At 36.2% G+C, this 21,542-nt stretch overlaps 1 long non-coding RNA gene across 1 annotated transcript in view; it reads left to right on the top strand.

Moving 5' to 3' along the window:
- The first annotated feature begins 9,726 nt into the window (after positions 1 to 9,726).
- The window catches only part of LOC116420674, a 28,976-nt gene continuing 17,160 nt past the window's right edge, over positions 9,727 to 21,542 (top strand). The window contains exons 1-2 of the long non-coding RNA XR_004231064.1: positions 9,727 to 9,861; positions 19,220 to 19,321. This is a non-coding gene — a long non-coding RNA (uncharacterized LOC116420674). The remainder of the gene's footprint in view (positions 9,862 to 19,219; positions 19,322 to 21,542) is intronic.

The raw sequence follows: 21,542 nt of genomic DNA, 5'->3' as shown, positions 1-21,542 counted from the left end.
GATAGAATTAAAGATATCTTTCTAAGCTCAAATCTGGCCTTAAATACTTACTAGATGTGTGGCCTTGCTGTGTAAAAAGATCACTTAATCCTGTTTATCTCAGTTTCCTCCTTTGTAAAATGAGCTGGAGAAGGAAATGGCAAACTATTCCAGTACTTTTGCCAAAAAAAAAAGATTTATATATATATATATATATATATATTATATATATGTGTGTGTGTGTGTGTGTGTGTGTGTGTGTAGATACACACAGATACACACCTATCATTCCTTATGAAGCCATATTAGGTAGGTCAATTCTCAATGCCCTTAAGGCAATTAGGATCTATAAGGTTTTATACCTTAGAGATTGATCCCAAGCCTCTCTTCAATAAGCTGGGCATGAGTTAGTCAGATAAAGATAAGCATTGAGTTTTATAGAATTCCTTTGCTATCAGGGAATGTCTGTAATAGACTCATTAGTTATTCTAGCTGATTCTGTCTACAGGCTTCCTTCCTTTACTTTCTGGGGGAAAAGGGCTGACACTGACCATATTTCATCAAGTATGAATAATTTTTTAACTTTCCTTGCATAATTCCAAAAAAGTTTCCCTATATATTTCAGATAATTCACAATTTTCCCTTAAGTGAATTACTGTATTTATTTTGTTCACACACCTGCCAACAGGTGGTAATTTCTTTTACCTATTTGATGGATGGGAGATTTGCATTTCTTTAATTGGTGGCAAATTGGGACACATTTAAATATAGATATTGACAGTCTGTATTTCTTCCTTTAAGAAGCATTTGGAGGACAAGTGGAAGGCACAGTGGATAGAGTGATGGCTCTGAAGTCAGAAGGACCTGAGTTCAAATGTGACCTCAGGCACTTAATACTTCCTAGGTGTGTGACCCTGGGTAAGTCACTTAACCCGAATTGCCTCAGCCAAAAAAAAAAAAAAAAAAAAAAAAAAGCATTTGGTCATATCATTTGCTGACTTATCGGTTAAGTAGTTAGTCATATATATTTGCACTAATTCTCTGTAGATGTTGGTCTTTTGTCAGAGATTGCTATGCAAAATTTAAAATTTATCTTTACTTCTTTAGCTGTATCTATTTTGTTTCTTAAAAAGCTTTTTATCTTTGTCACCAAAGTAATCTATTTTCTTAGCTACGTAGATAGACTGTTTATTAAACACTGTGTGCCAAAACATTGGAGTACATTAGATTCCTTTATTTTGGTAGATTAATTTGGGTAGTCTCATTTGCCCAGACAAGAGAGGAGAGCTAAATGCCCTTCCTGCCTATGACTCCAGAAGTGAATAGCCCTCTGGACTAGAAGCCATATTCCATGTCCCAGATTTATAGAACTAAAGCTAGAACATATTTTAAGATCTATATAATCCATTCCCTTCATTTTACATACAATAAATTGAGAACCAGGGAGTTTAAATTACTTGTTCAAGATCACAAAGGTAGTAAATATCAGAGGCAGGATCTGAATCAGTTGCTTTGACTTTCAAGCCAGTGTTCTTCTCATTGTATTTGTGTCTGTAGAAAATGATGTTCTATACAAGATTTCACAAGGATGAATGTTGAAAACTATCTATTTTTTGCATATATTTTGAAAATAAAAAGCTCAAAATTAAATAAAGAAAAGAAAAGAAAATGATATTCTACTTGGGGTATCCCTCTGCTCAGATTTAATATGAAAAGTCAGTAGGTCTGAAGAGACTGGTGGTAACCAATCTGTGACATCCATAATATGGTCAGAATTGAGAGGGTATGACTGATATCAGGTAACATGGCTGTTACCAGGTCACAATGAGAGTGCTTGGAATACTTCAACAGTAATCAAGTTAACCTAGGATTTTGCTGTTGAAGTTTTTTGTCCTCCATTTTTTGAAGACAACAATATAATAGATGACATCTTGACTCCCACATGAATTGGGTGAAAGTGAGGTAGAGTTGCACAAAGTCATCAACTTCATTCTCTCTTCCAGAATCATCAAAGTCCAGTAACATGGCAAAAGTTGGGACAATTGGCAATGGTCCAGGATGCAGTGGAGGATCTTGGAATATTTAATGTCTGACCAAGCTCTAAGCACTCCAAAGCACCTGCTTCCTCCACTTTCATGGACAATGGAACAAATTGTTCTTATCCACCCATTCCTTGGGTGAAGTCTTCACATGCTTAGGGTGGACATTCTCCTCACTCACTGACAAGTTTGAGGTCTGTTGGATACCCTCAACATGGCTTAGCTCGTTTGCTGAGACAGTTTTAGCAGGGCATGGTTGCTGCACATGCTACGGCTTCTTGGAGTCATAGGTGAGAGTGCCAGATAGACACCAAAGATGGAAGGTAGAAAGTCACATACAAGGAGTAACAAGGATTCTATTTTGTCTGGCCCAATTAGGTTATAAGCACCATAAAGTCATCCCTTATGTATCTCCAGCCCTTAGCACCATGTGCACATAACTTAGCACATTAGCACATGATAAGCATTTAATAAATGTTTATTGAGTGATTGATTGATGATCTATCCTGTTACAATCTAATGAGGAAAGAAATTTGGCAGCAATGTGGCGCAGTGGATAAAGTATTGGGCCTAGAATCAGGAAAACTTGAATTCAAATTCAGCCTCACTTACTAACTTGGTGATCCTGGGCAAGAAACTTAACAATGTTTAACTCAGTTTTCTCATCTGTAAAATGATCTGGAGAAGGAAATGGCAAACGATTCCAGTATCTTTCCCAAAATGGTAGCATGAAGAGTCAAGCATAATTAAACAAAATATAACATATAAATAATTACATACATGTAAGAGACACACAAACTAGGTTTATGAAAGTCTCAGAGGGAAGCCTGGGAAAATAGGTAGAAATGATGGGGAAGAACATTACCCTTGATAAGCATTTATATGCAATATATATTTGCAATAGATATGCAATACATTTTCTTAGGTAGCATAAATTGCAGGAAAATAAAAAGTATTTTTTAAAGCAAAGGGAAAAAAAAAACATCTTAAATGCCTTCTTTAGTATTATTAGAGAAGCTTCCAGCTCCCAGAGTAGGATGGGCAGCAGACTTAGTTCAAATTGAGCTTGCATCGTTAGCACCACACGAAGCCAATCACAGCTGTGAGCAATTGAACTATCATCATGCCAGTTTGCAGAGGCAGTGAGAGCAGGAATATGTCAGGAGAAGGAATAGGACAACTACACAATGGACCTCAAGGTACTTTTTTATTGGGTACAGAGAGAGAGGCAGACCTGGGGGTGGGTCTGAGCCTGGCCCACCTTTTGGGAAGTCTCAGGAAGAGCCCCTGAGAGGGGTAAATAACTGGATCTCTTCCCTGATGCATTGCCTGCTGGGAAGCAGCCAGAGAAAGGTATACAGAGTCTGCAACACATCCTTTGTCAGCACTGAGTGCAGTGACAGCGCTTCACACTGTCCCAGCGTGTGAACAGGAGTAAGTTTCTGATGATAAGGTTGTATGACACATGAGATATTACCTCCATCATGCTCAGCACGTGTTTGAGAGCCCAGACTTAACAGAACTATCTACTTTTGATCAAACCTCCATTTTGCTTTTATTTTCTATAACTTAGGTGATTTCTTTGACCTTGAGCTTATTTCCACCCAATTCATTTCTCCCATGAAACATCACTTGATTCCTCTCCTTGGAATTTTATCTCCATTTTTACCTGTCTCCCTGTCTACATAGTCATTACTGGCACTTTCACCTTGAAGCCTGCCTCAGGTTCTAAAGCTTCAGGTAATAACCACATGAGAAAAAGTGTATTTCACACATGCCAAAAAAGTCTATCAAGATGACAGCTAGAAATTTAGAATGCCCCTGAAACCAGCAAGAATTCTGTTTGATTTTACATAGCTCACAAGGTATAAAGCCATTGCCAGAATATGAGGAATCACTACCCTGGAGGCTGAAGAATATCAATTCTGCTTTGAATATGAACTACAGATTCAGGCAAGACCTCAGTCTCCCCCAAACAAGCTCACCTGTAAGTGCCTTCTCTTTACTTTCTGATAAGTATTTATACTTAATGAGACAAAAACCAAAAATTTCCTCTAAAGACCAGACACCCACACAAAATGGAATACTTTTCACAAGAAAGAAAAAACCTTAAAGGTCATTTAGTCTAGACTAACTCATTTTATAGATGAAAAAAACTGTTTTCCCAGGAGAATAAATGACTTTACAAAGGTCACACAGCTTAATAGTGCCAAGAAGGAAATGGAACTGAGATCTCCAAACTTGTAATTAAATGAGAAATCTTTCTATTCTACTTGGCAGTCTCAGGTCCTGTATGGGTTCATTTTGGTGACTATTTGATATTTTGGTACATAATCTTAGGAAATAGATATGTGGCTATAGCTTAATCTGATTGGTAAAGTTGGTTATTTTAAAAACTAGCTTAAATCATAATTCATATACATATACACACATGCATATGTATGTGTATAGATACATGCACCCATATACATATGTTTATACATATGATGTATAAAATATAAATATATACTGTTTACATAGATATATACACACATAGCTGTATATGCACACATATATACTTATTAAACATGTGTATATGTACACATCCTCAGTGTGCATACATATAATACATACATATACACAGAAGATATGGAAAGAGTGGACTCAAACAATGAGATTACTATAAAATATTGCATCACCAAATTCCCTTCTGTAGCCTTCCCAATGGATAGAGATTTCATCTCTGGGGCCTGTAGTATCTCCCCTGCCCTTACCAAGTGTCACTAGGCCTTGTACTGAAGAAGAGAAGACATAAATCTCAGGTGGCTCCATCCCAGATGCAGCTTTGCTTGGGAGGCCTGGGACTGGGGAGGGTGGTAGAGGGTACCAGTCCCCTTCTGCTCTCTATAGGATATGGCCAGCAGGAAGGAAAATGAGAGAATTATTCCCTTGAAATCTTTTCTATGTACTTTCAGTTCAAGCTCTGAAGTCAGCCAAAAGGCCCTCTTTCATTGTTCTATAAGAAATGACCATCAGGATGATTTTAGAGAGGCCTGAGGAGATTTACATGAACTGATGCTAAGTGCAATGAGCAGAACCAGGAGATCGTTAAACATGGCAACAACAAGACTATACGGTGATCAATTCTGATGGACGTGGCTCTTTTCAACAATGAGAAGATTCAGGCCAGTTCCAATGGTCTTGTGATGATGAGAGCCATCTGCACTCAGAGAGAGGATTGTGGGAACTGAGTGTGGATCACAACATAATATTTTCACTCTTTCTGTTGATGTTTGCTTGCATTTTGTTTTCTTTCTTAGTTTTTTTTTTCCTTCTTGGTCCAATTTTTCTTGTGCAGCAAGAAAACTGTATATATATAGGATTTAACATATATTTTAACATATTTAACATTTATTGGATTACTTGCCATCTAGGAAAGGGGGTGGGGGGAAGGAGGGAAAAATTTGGAACACAAGGTTTTGAAAGGGTCAGTGTTAAATAACCTACACATATATTTTGTAAATAAAAAACTTTAATAAAAAATGTCCTCTTTTACCATATTTACAACATTCAGGAAATAGTCACATGATATCTTCAGATGCTCTGAAGCAGAAAGTGAGATTCTTCCATTCCACATCATCATTCAGTTCCAAAAGCAGGCTCACCAAGTATCACCATGGGAACGCTGTAAGTGTTCCCAGGACTGGTGTCTTATTGGTTCATCTTTATTATTTAAAAAAAAAAAAGAAAAAAACTGGTGGGGTGAAGTTGGGGGGGGGGGGTTGGAGGTAGAGGTGGAAGTGAAAGCAGCTTTGAGTGGGGTGTGGTCAGTTCAGGAAATGAGTGTTGGTTACTCAGGTTCAAAGTTCCTGTTGGAGAGTAACACCTGTTCTAGCTACTAGGATGTTGGTTAATGTTTTAAGCCACAGATTCTGTAAGCAGACTCAGTTGCCCAAAACAATGGAAAGAAACACCAAGAAAAGGTAGGGAAAGGGGAAAATTGAGAGAAAGGAAGGATATATTCCCCTCTCCCATCCCTACTTCAATCATTCTAATTCACAATAGAATCACAGACTTGAAGGAAATAAAAAAGGCAAATTAAAATACTGCTTCCATTCAAAGCATGAAGTTAGCCCCCAGTGCAGAACCTTCTTGTCTTGAGTGTCCCTGTCTGTCAGGTACGTAGCCCATCACGTGTGTCGGTGCTAAGGCCAGCAAGAGGCAGGGGATTGTCTCCAGCCCTGATTAGTTAACATGCCAGGACCTGCAGAGTCAGCTGGATAGACAATGGGAACAGTGGGCAGCGACTCTCCGAGGTCCAGAGGGACCTGGGTCACTGCCAGGTTTCCTGGTCTCTGGTATAATTTTTTTAATGAATATACATGGAAAACCAAAAACAGTGTAGTACTGTTTTAATTTTTGTGAGTTTGTCAATGAATGCTTCAGACAGATAGGTATAAATAGATAGGGCAGCTAGGGGGTATAATGGATAGAGTGCCAGGGATGGAGTCAGGAGGACTCATCTCCAGGAGTTTAAATCTATCCTCATTCACTTTCTAGTTGTATGATACTGGGCAAGTTATTTAACCTTTTTTGCAAACCATTCTAGTATTTTTGCCAAGAAAATCCCACATGGGATCACATGAGTGAAAAACAACTCAACAGGGAGAGAGAGAGAGAGAGAGAGAGAGAGAGAGAGAGAGACAGACAGACAAAGACAAAGAGAGACAGAAAGATAATGAGGGAGGGAAGAAAGGAGAGAGAGGGAAGGGGAGTGAGATAGGGATAGGGACAGGCACAGGAAGAGAGATAAAGACAGAAAGACACACAGAGAGACAGAGACACACACACACACACACAGAGAGAGATACAGAAACAGAGACAGAGAGAAGAGGAAGGGAAGGAAGGAGGGGGACAGAGAGAGATTGATATAATGGGAAAAGGAGACAAAGAATGACAATTATCTGCACAAGGTAGGATATATTACTTAACTGCTTAGAACTTACTTTCCTCATCTTCAAGGTAAGCATAATAACATTCACCTGAATTGCTTAACAGAGTTATGATCAAAGGACTTTTATAACCCTCTTGGGGGAATGTTTTGCCTTTCTATTTCTAACACAACAGTACCTGATACATAAAAGGTGCTTAATAATTTAAGTACTTATTAATTGATTGATATGAGTTTTTAAAATTGGGGTTATAATTACCTTGCTATAAGGAACTTCCAGTGAGGAAAATTTCTATCCATGAAGATTGACACTTTCTCTTCAATTTATAGTCTTAGGGTATGTTTCTTGAGGTTACTAAGAGGTTATGTGACATTATTAAGAGTTATACAGAGAGTGTATGTCAAAGGCAGTGTTTGAATCTACATCTGCCTAATTCTAAGGTTGGCTCTCTACTACTATGGCACTACTGTGATATGAGTACAATTCTAACTTTAAATCTATGATCTTATAATTCTTTTATATTCATAAATTCCCAAATTGCTGATGGGAAATCCAACTTTCAGCAATGTCATGGCGGATATTAAGCCTGGTGAGAACATTCATACAGTCTTGTCCCTCATAGATAGATCTTTGCCTACTAATTTCAGGTCCCATTGAGCTTTGGGTTCGTGCCAAATGGCTCTCCTGACATCTCCTTTGTCTGGGCTGAGGGCAGTGCTGGGGGAGGGAAGGGGAGAGCAGGAAAGAGGAGTTCTCTCTTCCTCATCCTGTTTTGTTTGCTCTTGGGACCTGTCCCTCTGTGTCACTGCTCTGTGTACGTAAGCTAATGCCAGCCTGCTTCTGGTTCAGGTTCCATAGCTGCCCCTCCCCTTCTCTTTATCTCTGGCAACCTTCCTCTTATCACCCACTGTTCAAATATGCCTGTTCTGCAACCTGATCTCGGCCACTTGTGTCTCAGAACATGAATAATTATGCTGTATTAATAACCCTACTGACAGCTCCTGGATATGGCCAACTCTGTCTCCTCCTATTACCCTGCATCATTCTTCCATCTTATTACAGTTTTCTAAGCAAGAAAATGTTTCAACTAGCATCTGATACAGAGGGAGGTCTTGCTCTCTTTCCTCAACTTTATACCACAGGCTCAGTCTTCTTCAAATACTGTCTAGCTATATTTAGAACTCTGCTATATTTTTTTAATTAAATATACAATTTCATTGGGGTAGGAAGTTCTGTGTTGGGAACTCTCTCTACGCATGCAGGTGGGCACCTCCTTGGCACTAGTCATTCAGTCAATAAATATTTATTAAGTACCTACTATGTGTTAGGTCTTAGAAATTGCCTTTGTAGAGGCGTCAAAAGACCCACAATACTCCCTAGTACTACCCAAACCAGATTAAAATGTAATTGATAAAGACTTAATAAAATAAATTAAAATATAAAATGACACAGATAATGTTAATTTTTCTAAATCGATATGAGATGTTTCTATTTGAGTATGATGCCTCTGGCCTAGAAGTTTAAGTGACTTGCTCAGGAATATGCAGCCAGATTGGGTCAGAAATGGTAGACACTCGAACTCAAGTCTTCCTGGCTCTAAGGACAGATCTCTATCCACTAGCCACAGTATGTCTTTGACAGACTGAGAATCATAAGTTGATCATCATTGTTATCATTGTCATCCTCATCACCAGAGTTGATGTTTATATCATAATTCTGTTCTCTAATTTCAGTCATTATCAATTGTGTCTGACTCTTTGTGATCCCTGTTTTGAGGTTTTTTTGGCAAAAATACTGGAGTGGTTTGCTATTTTCCTTCTCCAACTCATTTAACAGATGAAGAAAATGAGGCAAGAATAGTCATACAGTAAGTATCTGAGGAGAAATTTGAACTCAGGGCTTCTTGATTCCAAACCCAATACTTGTGCTACACGACTGCCCCAAATGTATAAGCCCAACCTATAAATGAAGGGAAAACCCCTTTATAATACTTTGCAATAAATGGTCATTCCAACAACCTTCAGACTTCAGGACTTCAGAGTCCTCTATCAGTGGTGGAAATAAACTATCAAAAGATCCCATTCAACTTTGGAACAGGTTAAATTATTAGAAATTTTTTTTTCTTTTCTTACATGCAGTTAAAAATCTGTTTCTGCAATTTTAATTCAATGATTCTCATTTTGTCTTCTAGAGTCAAGTATAAAAGGTTTATTCTATTTTCTTATGACAATCCTCTTCTTAGCAAGCTTTCTTCTCTTCTCCAAAATTTAACACTGTCTGTTTCTTCTTCAACCCAATCTCATATGATGTGGTCTCAGCTTTTCATCCTCTTAGCTGCCATCCCATTCAATATGTTTTGGTTTCTTGGTGTTTTTCCCAAAGAGTGGTTCCTAGACAAGAAACATAGCACCATGGATAGAGTGCTGGTCTTAGTTTGAGTCTTATCTCTGACATATATTGGCTCTGTGATGTGACCCTAGGCAAGTTAATTGATTGTCAATATTCTAAGTAACTCCAAAACCATATGTTGCAGAGTAACAGCCATCTACATTGGTTGAGGGAGTTTCTTTGCCCAAAAATATCCTGTATTAATGAAATCACTGGTCAGAGTTCCCATCTCTTCCTAAATCCCAGCATCTAGAAAGATGCCAACAAGGGCCAAGCACTGTAATGATCCATTTTTTCATGCATTCTACAATTTTTCCAGAGATTGAAATCAAACTGTCATTGACTGATTTGAATATTTACTTTCTTCCCCCTTTAAACAATAGAAAATATTTGCATGTGTTCAGTTCTGCGATATGACTCTCACACCAAAGGATTTTTCAGAGATCATAGCTGCTGGCTGAAAATAATGATGTTCTGAAGTCTGCTTATATCAGCTCTAGAGAAGTAATTGTTCAATTTTCAGGGTAAGCATTTACACTTTAAAATTGACAAACACTAGAAGCTTGATCTGTTGTTTTGTTGATTGGCTAGACCCAAGAAAATGATGGTGAACATGTGCAAAAATGTTTGTAGTAGCCCTTTTTGTAGTTTCAGGGAAATGGAAACTGAGTGGATGCCCATCATTTGGGGAATGACTGAATAGATTATGATATATGAATGTTATGGAATATTATTGTTCTATAAGAAATGATCAGCAGGATGATTTCAGAAAGTCCTGATGAGACTTACATGAACTGATGCTAAGTAAAGTAAGTAGAATCAAAAAAGAACATTGTATACAACAACAACTGGGATCATCTGGGATCAACTGGGATGGATTTGGCTCTTTTCAACAGTAAAGTTATTCAGGGCAATTCCAATGTGGTGAAGAAAGCCAATTGCACCCAGAGAAAGAATTGTGAGGACCGAGTGTGGATTACAACATAGTATTTTCATTTTTTGTTGTTGTTGTTTGCTTACATTTTGCTTTCCTTCTTTTTTTTCCCTTTTTGATCTGATTTTTCTTGTGCCGCATGATAAATGCAGAAATATGTTTAGAAGTATTGCATATGTTTAACCAAATTGGATTTGTTGTGTAGGGAAGGGGGAGAAGGAGAGAAAAAGAGAGAAAAATATGGAACACCCTTTTGCAAGGGTGAATGTTGATAACTATCTCTGCATATATTTTGAAAAATAAAAAGCTATTATACAAAAAAGAAATGATGGTGAAGATGTCAATAATGCAAGTTAAAATTTTTTAAAGTGTGCCATATGTACATTTTTCCTGCTGGAAGCTGTTTATTGTTTTATCTTTTTTTTTACTTTAAATATAAGTAGGGGAAAAAAAAAACATTTCCATGTGCACAGCAGAACAGAAGAAAGGATTCAAAATATAAAGCAATAAAATTCCATTTCACAAAAGTCTATATAATAAATACTACAAATTGTGTTCAGAGCTGTCCATTTTTTCTTTGCTTCCTCATAGGTTTTCTTTTGTTCTCTGTTGTATACTTTTTACTTTATGCTTTTTCCCCCCCTCTTCTTTTCCCCCCTTCCAGAATGGTATAATTATGCTTGGATACACACACATACATACACACAAGTACACACAGAAATCTTTATGCATACATATATACATACAAATGCATATACATAGATACTATAATCATATATATACACATATTCATATGCATCTATGTAAAACTGTGCTATGCTTGTCTGCCCTGTTTCTCTGAAGGTAGATAACATCTTCTATCTTCCAAAGCCTTTCTATATTTTTTCCAAATCCACCAACTCATTTCCTATACCATAGCAATATTCCAACCTTATACTGTTTAGTTATTGTGTTAAGCTATCTAAAAATCACACTACACTACATCTAAAATAAACTACACATATAGTGAAATTTTTTCTTTTGATTGAATCTATTTTAGTTTTAACTTTGTCTGAGATCATGATTACTACCTGTTTTTTTACATAATAAATTCTACTCCTTATCTTTATTTTATGGCCCATATGTATCTCTTATTTCCTATCCCTGATTTCTCCTCTGCTTTACTTCTACCCACTACCTTGCCCTCTTTATGCTTCCAGCCTTATCCTCTCCCACTACTCTCTCTCCTTATCCTCTTGTTTCTATCTGAATTTAGATCTGTATACCCTTACATATTGTTCCTTCTATATACAATTCCCATTAAATCTACATACCCATATATATCTCCCATCCTATCCCCTCAATCTTTTATTTCTTTATAAATTGAGACTTTTATTCTCTCCTAAATGTATATGTTCTCCCTTTAAACCAAATCTGATGTGCGTGAGGTTCTCTCTAAAAATCCTCCCTCCCCCCTCCCTATCTCTTTACCCTCTCTTTAGAAGACTTTTATGCCATATATACATATACTCACATATATTTGTATTATTTATGTATATATGTATATTAATGTATATATTGTTCCCTTCCAATGAGAGTAAAAATCCAGAACTATTAGCCCCCCTCTCCCATCTAATTCCCGTGTGTCAATTCTTCTTCTTAAATCACACATTGTATAAGATAATTACTATATTTACCTTTTTGTACACTGTTTTCCTTTTTAGAATCACATCATACTCCTCAGCCTTTCTTTCAAACTACCCAATTACTAATGGCAATCTTAGATATATAGTTTACATCTCCATTTATAAAAATTTAAAAGTTCGTTCTCCTTATTGAGTCCCTTGTAATTAGTTTTTGAGATTTACTTTAGTTTTTTCTTGGATCTTTTATTTCAAATTTTCTATTAAGTTCAGGTCTTTTTGCAACAAAACCCTGAAAATCTGGCAAATCATTGAATGTCTGTTTTTCCAGGATTACGCTTAACTTTGTTGGGTATGATATTTTTGTTCACAACCCCAGTTCTTTTACTTTTCAACATATAGTGTTCTAAGACCTGTGATCTATTAATGCAACAACTACTAGATAATTGTTACTTCACTATATTTGAATTTTTTTCCTTGTTGCTTATCACATTTTCTCCTTGACCTGGAGTTTTTAGAATTTGGTTATAATATTCCTATAGTTTTTCCTTGTAAGATTTTTTTCAGGTGGTGACTGATGGATTTTTTAAAATTTCCACTTTACCATCTTATTCTAAGACTTCAGGACAATTCTCTTTAATTTTTTTCTTATATTATTGCATCAAGATTAGTTTTTAACTATGATTTTCAAGGTAGACTGATTATTTTTATGTTTTCTCTTCTTGATCTGTTCTCCAAACCATTTTTTTTTCCTTAGGAGATGTTTCACGCTGACTCCTATTTTTTTCATTCTTTATATTTTATTTTATTATTTCTTGATTTCATTGCTTTGCTGGCTTTCTCTTGCCCAATTCTAGTCTTCAAGGAGTCATTTTTCCCTTAAGATTCTAGATCTCCTTTTCCAGTTGGTTGACTTTCTTTTCATAATGTTGTTTTTTTTCATATTAAAATTTTTTTCCTCAATCTCTGCCATTTGATTTTTAAATTTTTTTTTAGTTCTTCTATGAATGCTTTTTGTTCAGGTAACCATTTGACATAATACTTTGGGGCAAAAGAATCTTTTTATTTATTTATTTGCCTCAGTATTGTCTTCGAAAGATGAACCTAGTCTTCTCTATTCTTATAGTGACTCTCTAAGGTTGGGTTCTTTCTCTGTCTTGCTCATTTTGTAGCAGATTGTTGGAGGTCCTCCTTCAGTTCTCCCCTCTGGCCTGGAATCTGAAACTAAGAACTGCACCCTCCAGTAAGTGACCACAGTGTCTCTTCCCCATTGTTGCTGGTTCTTTCTCTTCCAGGGCCTTGTCTCCGTGGCATAGCTGGACTTGCCATTACATATCTGCAGAGATTCCCTCAATCTTCCCACACTCAATTCCTGACTGCCAGGAGTCCTCAAACTTCGGCCTGCGGGCCAGATGCAGCAGCTGAGGACGTTTATCCCCCTCACCCAGGGCTACGAAGTTTCTTTATTTAAAGGCCCACAAAACAAAGTTTTTGTTTTTACTATAATCCGGCCCTCCAACAGTCTGAGGGATAGTGAACTGGTCCCCTATTTAAAAAGTTTGAGGACCCCTGCCAGAGATAAAGGTTCCTGTGGCCTAGGGCTTGAGGCTACCTTCCAAGCCAGCTAGCCCCTGGGCTCATTGCTGGCTGTTTCAATGGAACCAGCCTGGAAGTGTATACATTTCACTTGGGCCAAACCTCAGAGAACCAGTGTTACTGCCCAAAATCTTATTTATTTTTACTGCTCTGTGTTAGCCCCGAGTTGCAGTTTTGGCTTGTTTATGGGGGAAATCCGGAGAGTTACATACTGCCAGAATCCTCTCCCTAAGTCAAAGCTTGTTGTTAAAATTTGTCAGCACACTTCTGCCCAGAAATCACAGATGCTATTTCTTTGAATAACTTGGACCTGATGGTGAACTTATTGAAGATAATTTCAATGGAATTCTTACTATTTCTATGGAATTTCTTACTATTTCTGCATTTATGTCAGGTTTCAATTCTTTATCTATCTTTTTTATTACCTATACTTTCTATTCTTAAGGCAGCTAGTTAGAACAGTAAATAAAGTTCTGGACTAGACTCAGGAAGTCCTGAATTCAAATCTAGCCTCACTTATTTATTAACTCTTGGCCCTAATCAGTTTGCTTGACTTCCATCTGTCTCAGTTTCCTCATCTGTAAAATAAGGATAATTATAGGATCTACCTTCCAGAGCTGTTTTAAGGATAAAATGAGATAAATAATAATTTATATAAAAAACACTTTGCAAAACTTAAAGCACTATATAAATGCTAGCTATTATTATTTTTATTATATTCCTTGGTCATGAAAATAGAGGCAAAATAAAAGAAATAACTAGTTTTCTTTATATTATAATTTATGATATAGTTATCTGTGTGTTTTTCTTACTTCTGTAAGTTCTCTGGGGGCAGAAATAATGGATTTTTTTTTCATATTTGTATCCTCAGCATCTACCATGGCTCAGTCCACATGGCTGGCACTTTTAAAATGTTTGTTGGATAGAATTAAATCTATTCTGATTTTCCTGAATTAGCTAACTCCTTGCTCTCTGAACTTAACCTCTGCCCATTTCAGAAGCTCAAGCTCATTGACTGAGAATCTGAATGTGCTCTGCTGAGAAGCCAGATCTTCTCCGTCTCCCATCCTATCTTGCTCCAGATCAGAGGACTTCCATTAATCCAGGAAAATCCTTATATAAAGAAAGGTGCTGATACACATGATGGTGTCATCATTTCTTATTCACTCAGTCTACCATAGCTGGGATTCCTGTTGTCCCTAAAATCACACCAAGCAGATAGATCACTATAATCCCCATTTACAATTCATAGGATCTCAGAATACAGTTAACCTCAGAGGTCATTTAATTTAAACCTTTCTCTCTTTTCACTGTACCTTCCCAACACACATTTTACAAGGAAGGCAAGTTATTTGACCAAGATCACACAGCTTGTATCAATCAATAAACATTTATAAATAAACATATACTATGTGATAAGCACTGTGCTAAGTTCTATATGTGTATTTCTATATCTATATCTATATATTTATATAATATGTGTATATGCTATACATACATTTACTTATATATTGTGTATTTATCTATCTAGCTCTCTACACACATCTCTATCTATCTAACATTAACAGAGGGAAAGCACTGGAATTAAGTAGAGTTAGGGAAGTTTTCCTGTAAAAGTAAGCAGTCAAAGTAGGATTTGAACTCAGATCCTCTGACTTACCAATTCAATATTCTCCACTTTATATAGCACAGAGTCATAGCATTGGAGAATTGGAATAAACCTTAAAAGAGTATCCAGTGTTTTCCCTCATCCAGTTTCTGAAGATTCATCTGAGCAGAATGTTTTCCTGCTCCAGTCTTTCCTCCCAAACTTTGTCAGAATGAAATCTTAGTTATCTTGTCTGACCTCTTTATTATTCCCAAAGTAATTCAGTCATACATCACAATCAAGGTTGGGGTTGGGACAAGAATTGGGAGGAAATAGAGGAAAAGTTGAAAAATAGTTTGTTTTTTTTTAAAGCAAACCTAACTCCTGTGTATTTTGATTTAAGCAAATTTCTTTGTCTATCACCTGCAATGGACATTTTCCCATTGAGACAGCCTCTGAACAGATCATTTGTTATTTCAGATTTAAATCAGTTCCTAACTCAGGGCTGTGTATAAATCAATGCCCAATAAATGCAAATGCATTTAACTAACATAAGTAGGCACCTTTTCTGGGTGGCCACATCTACTTTTTTTTTAAACAAATTTTTATTTTTAATAATACCTTTTTATTTTCAAAATACATACAAAGATAGCTTTCAACACTCACCTCTGCAAAACCCCTTGTTCCAAGCTGTTCTTCCTCCTTTCATTTCTCTCCCCAAAACAGCAAGCAATCCAATACAGATTAAACATGTGCAATTCTTCTATACATATCTCCACACTTATCATGCTGAACAAGAAAAATCAGATGAAAATGGGAAAAATTAGAAAAAAAATACAAGCAAACAACAATACAAAAAGGTGCAAATACTATATCATGATCCACATGCAATTCCCATAGTCCTCTCTCTGGAAACAGATGGCTCTCTCCATCAGGAGTCCATTGGAATGGCCTGAATCAGCTCATTGTTGAAAAGAGCCCAGTCCATCAGAGTTAATCATCGCATAATCTTGTTGCTGTGTACAATATTCTCTTGGTTCTACTCACTTCATTTAGCATCAGTTCACTTAAGTCTCTCCAGGCCTTTCTGAAATCCTCCTATTGTTTTTTATCTCTTATAGAATAATAATATTCCATAACATTCATCTATCATAACTTATTCAGTCATTCCTCAACTGATCCATCTCAGTTTTCAGTTCCTTGCCACTACAAAGAGGTCTGCTACAAATATTTTTACAAGCCACATCTGCTTTTTGCTGCGAATAAAATCTAATGGCTCCATCTTAGAAACTGAAGCCAAAATAAAGTTAGGCTTCTTTATGTCTGTTTTTGATATATGTGTGTGTGTGTGTGTGTGTGTGTGTGTATACACATGTAATCTTATTTGATAATTATAATAATTCTGTGGGGTAGATGATGTTATTCCCCCTTTCCTAAATGGGAAAACTGAGTACGAAAGAAATTATTAAATATAATAATTAATAATTAGCCTATAGGTAAACAACTAATGCATGTCTGAAGGAGGATTCAGACATTTCTTCCTGACAAGTTTAGTAGTGTTCATTGTACAATCAAAAATCATTTTCCTATGTGGTTCCAACACTTCAAGATAACTTTGCTTTTCGCCTCAGGATTTTTTTACTTTTATTCCTTTCTAAAACTTCCCTGACTCATGATCTCTGAACTCTTTTTAAACATAGTATTTTATTTTTCCCCAATTACATAATAAAATAATATTTGACTTTTTTTAAAAAAAAGTGTTAAATTCCAAATTCTATCCCTCCTTCCCTGCCTGATTTCTGAAAGTAAAGCTTTCTAAAGTAATGGATTTGTAAACGTTTAATAACTGGCTCTCCAGGAAGGAAAAAAGTACAACATATCTATGGCATTTGGGGCAGCTAAGTGGCATAGGGGATAAATGCAGGGTCTGAGTTAAAATCTAGCTTTTAGACACTTATTAGCTGGGCAAATCATTTAACTGTTTCCTCATCTGTAAAAGAAGCTGGAGAAGGTAATGTCAAACCACTGCAGTATTTTTGCCAAGAAAACCCCAAATGGGTCACAAAGAGTTAGAACTGACTAAACAACTACACTTTTGAGTTTAATTTGCATTAGTAACATTTTCTTCATCTCTTTCTTAAGGCTAGACAATCAATAAAACAATAAATCGAGTCCTGATGTGTAGCTGTTGCCAATTTCTGGGGTGTAAATTCTCATAACACTAAAAATTTAACAAGCAGAAAGCCTATGGGAGCTGGCTCCAGAGCACACCTACTAACCTTCCTGACCTCAACTAACTTTCCTCTTTGAGCTCAACTGAGCTCAAAGTTCCTCTTTGAGGAACTGAAAACTGAGATGGATCAGCTGGGGAATAATTGAATAAGTTATGATAGATGAATGTTATGGAATATTATTATTCTATAAGAGATGAGTTTGTTCATAGGAGCCACCATAATGGTCCTCTGGGCAACCTTGTCATACCTTTTGTTCCTTTTTGTGAACTCCTATTCAGTTGTTCACTCATGTACGATTCTTCATGACTCCTTGACCAAAATGTCCACAGGATTTTCTTGTCAAAAATACTGGAATGATTTGCCATTTCACTGTCTGAAGGATTAAGGTTAAGTGACTTGCCCAAGATCACATAGCTAGTAAGTGTCTGGATTAAACTCACACCTTCCTCACTCCAGATCTAGTGCTTTGCCCATTTTTGGGGGTTTCAGTCCCTCATCTGTAAAAACAGGGAAAGGTGGACTGAATGGTCTCTGAGGTACTTTCAAGCATTAACTCATCAGTCCTTTCAGCATCCACTCAAATTGATTTTGACATTAGCTTACCTGAACTTTTTTGACTGAGTTCATTGGTTCATTTAGGGCAAACTGGAAGACTCTAGATGCTGTCAGGTTTGTAGTTCTCCCCTATCCTCCACCCCTACTACCTTTAGAGTATTTAGCTAATTGAATATTTAACTTGATCTCTAGCCACCAAGGAACTCCAGCTTTCTTAGGTCTTCAGAGCTGACTTCAGAGCAGATTTTACACCCTCTGCATGCACTTTTTATAACATCAAGGAAACCTTCTACATTAATATTCTCAATTTCTGATCACTCACACTGTGTTTCAGGAGATAGTCTTCCCTCTTGCCCTCACCTTTGGACTTGTCATAGGATTCAGAAGGAGAAGGTCATACCAGAACACTTCTTTTTACCAAAAAACAACTTTAGAACAATTAGATGCTTTTGAAAATAAATCATTGTTCTCACTGGTTCTCTCTTGCCTGAAGTTGGGACTATGAAATAATGACCCAAGGTGAAAGAGAAATAGAGAAAAATTCTATAGTAATATTGGGCAGGAGCAAAGCCTTCATAGGGGATAGAGTATGACCAAATAACTGATCATGACAAGATCTTGAAAGGATATTGATTAGCTCTGATCTGTGTCATTCTTGCAATTCACTTGTTATTTCCTCATGTGGGACTTCTCCTGGAGAAAATGATAAAGTATAAGTTCATTTTCATTGTTTCCCTGACTCCCATTTTTGTCCTTCTGTCCCCCTGCCCAGAGTTCCTCCTCTTTCATTTCCCATTCTGCTTTTAGCCACTGATCAATTCCTCAGTGAGGTGTTAACAAATAAGAGATTAGGGACAATGTTTACAAGTATTTGTATTTTAACTAAGGACCATAGGAGACCTAAATTTGGAACACAAATAAATTAAATTTTTAATGATAGAAATTTTGGCACCAAAGTCAAAGAGATCAATGGAGTCAGTCCTATACCTGTAAAATCACACCTCAAAAACACATAAATGTAGCCAATAGAGAGTAGACCTGTGATTTCATTGGTAGAGGAAATTTTCAGATAAGGAAATAAAGTTGGCTCCCTCTACAATTTAACATAGTGGATGCTTAATAAATGTTTATTGAATGAATGAACTTGAAGTCTTAGAAATTCACCCTAGAGCATGAAAAAGTTGTTTGCTTAGGATTGTGTGTGTGTATATGTATGTATGTGTGTGTATATATATATATATATATATATATATATAAGTCAGGATTTGAACTCACGTCTTCCTGACTGAGGTCAATCAGGAATATTGAGAGGTAGGTTAACTGTGAATGTAATGGAATATTACTTGGTTGTAGGAAAAAATAAATGAATATGAAGAATTCATAGAAATATGGAAGGCTTCTGCAAATATCAATATGACAAAGAATCAGGGAAACCACATACATGACTACAATAATGTAAGTAAAAAGCACACTGAAATGAGGTCAAACATTATCAGTCATAGAATTAGTTATGTAATTGACTAGTTTTGGCCCCAGAACTGAGATTAAGTAATGAAACTACTTCCTTTCTCTAGAGAAGTGGAGGGCTAAGGGTACAAAATGTTATATACTCTGTCAAGTCAGTTCTGTCAGTTTTACTTAATTCTTTTTCTTTGTAATGAGAAATGACTCACAGAATGGATAGGACATATCCAAAAGTGACTTATAAAAAGAAAACCCATAAATTAACTTTCAGTTTTTAAAAGAAAAAGGTAAAAATTCTTTGCAAAAGTGTGCTTATTAAAAAGGGTAGTCCACCAGAGGATTATAGGAATTAAGTCATAGCAGGGCCCTTAAAAACCAGTTAATCCTGTCTCCTCACTTAATAAAGAAATGGTGTTCCATAGAAGCTGTAACTTGACCACCCACCAGGTTAATGTGAGCACCAGGTCCCCTGATTCTTTAGCAGTCCTGACCCCCGGCAGAGAGAATTATAAGAGTGAACTGATGCATGATAAAATAGAGTCAATTTTAGGAGTCACATCTGATGAAAGGAAGAAGAGCTGGCAAGGAATTTCAAGCACTAGAGGAAATTTAATAAAAGTAACTTGACAGGGAAGATCAGACTAAGCAAAGGGAAGAGGGGTGTTTGTAGGGGGAATGAAGGACAGATAAGTGAGTCAGGTTAAAATAACAGGATGAGAACTCCTAAATAAATAGCACTCTGAATTTAGACAATAAATAGGTGAACTGCAGCTCAAAGGTCCTGGGAAAGGGCTGATGGGTCAGGAAGATAGGCTTTGCAATAGCATAGTATGCTATAGGAGATTTGGGGAGGAGAAGGATAAGATGTGGAAAAAGTGTAGAGATATTAAGAGAATTGTAATCAAATAAAAAAGAAAACACTGGATATATATATATTTTTTTAAATTTAAGGGCAGTTTAACTGTTTCCTGCTCCAAGACTCAAAAGAAAGGCTACCACTTAACTAAAAGAATTTTATTTAGAAGGTCCTCTTTTTTTTTTTTTTTTTTTTTTGACAGATGGTAGAAGATAACAAAAATAAGCCTAAAGCACTCTGTGAACAGTAGAATAAAGTTTCAGTTGTGTTAGTACCTAGGCCAGTAGAAGATAAAGTTAAATACAAACAAACAAAACACAAAAGAACATTGAACAAGTCCTGGTGAGATGCCCAGAAGTGGGTGTCTTTTGTAATGCAAGCTCTGTTTATGACCCACTTCACTGTGGTGGATTTTATGGTCAGTAAGGCCAGGTCTAGGTAAAGCTAATGATTGTTTTTGTAATCCAAGTAGACTGTGTTATATTTAGTACTAATTTGTCTCCAGTGATTGGGATACCCAGTAAACCAAGTTTAATTAACTCAGCACTAAAGTCTGTGAGTTAACAATTTTTTTTTTAAGAATCATGCTTTCTTTAAAAAATAAATTTTGTTTTAATACCTATACAACCTCATTCATTATATGAATAAACAGATGTATACCCCATGATGTATGGATCCTGAAAGTAGTTTAAGAAAATAGCAGGAAGAGTGATTGTGAGTATGGTATAATGAAAAGAGTACAGAATTTGGAGTCTAAAGATGTGGGTTCAAATTCTGCCTTTGTTATTTACTACTTGAGTGATCTTAGACCACTTACTTGGCTCATCTGAACTTCAGTTTTCTCCTCTGTAAAATGAGATTACCTAAATTTATTATCCTATGTAATCTAATATTCACAGTTTTACCTGACTCTGAGTCCTGTTCAGTGTTTCAGGTGGGAAAAGTGGTTACTTCCAGGGATGCCACTATTGAGTTAATACCTCAAAAAGATTATGTAAAATAAAGGAAATATTTTACATGATGAAAATATTTGTATGTATTAAAATATTCATAACAGTACAATTAGTGTAAAGGGCAAGGGGAGAGAGAGGGAAATTAATCAGAAGAAGGCCTTGATTAATTTGATGAGTTCCCCCAACTGACTGATAAAATTAAGGGGGTATGGATAATAAATTAAAGGTAATATGGGGAGAATTATATGAAGCACAAGTATAGAAACACTAAACACAATTATAATACCTATATTTTAAAAAAATAAAAAGCTTAAAATGAGCATCAAAATGCACATTGCAAACATTGGACAATACCTGAACTAATTTATTGTGACAAAAATTTTGAGACAGTTTCTGAGCAATT

This window comes from Sarcophilus harrisii, chromosome 1 (assembly GCF_902635505.1).
Source record: "Sarcophilus harrisii chromosome 1, mSarHar1.11, whole genome shotgun sequence".
NCBI lineage: Eukaryota > Metazoa > Chordata > Mammalia > Dasyuromorphia > Dasyuridae > Sarcophilus > Sarcophilus harrisii.
This window is presented reverse-complemented; position numbering and strand designations above follow the sequence as displayed.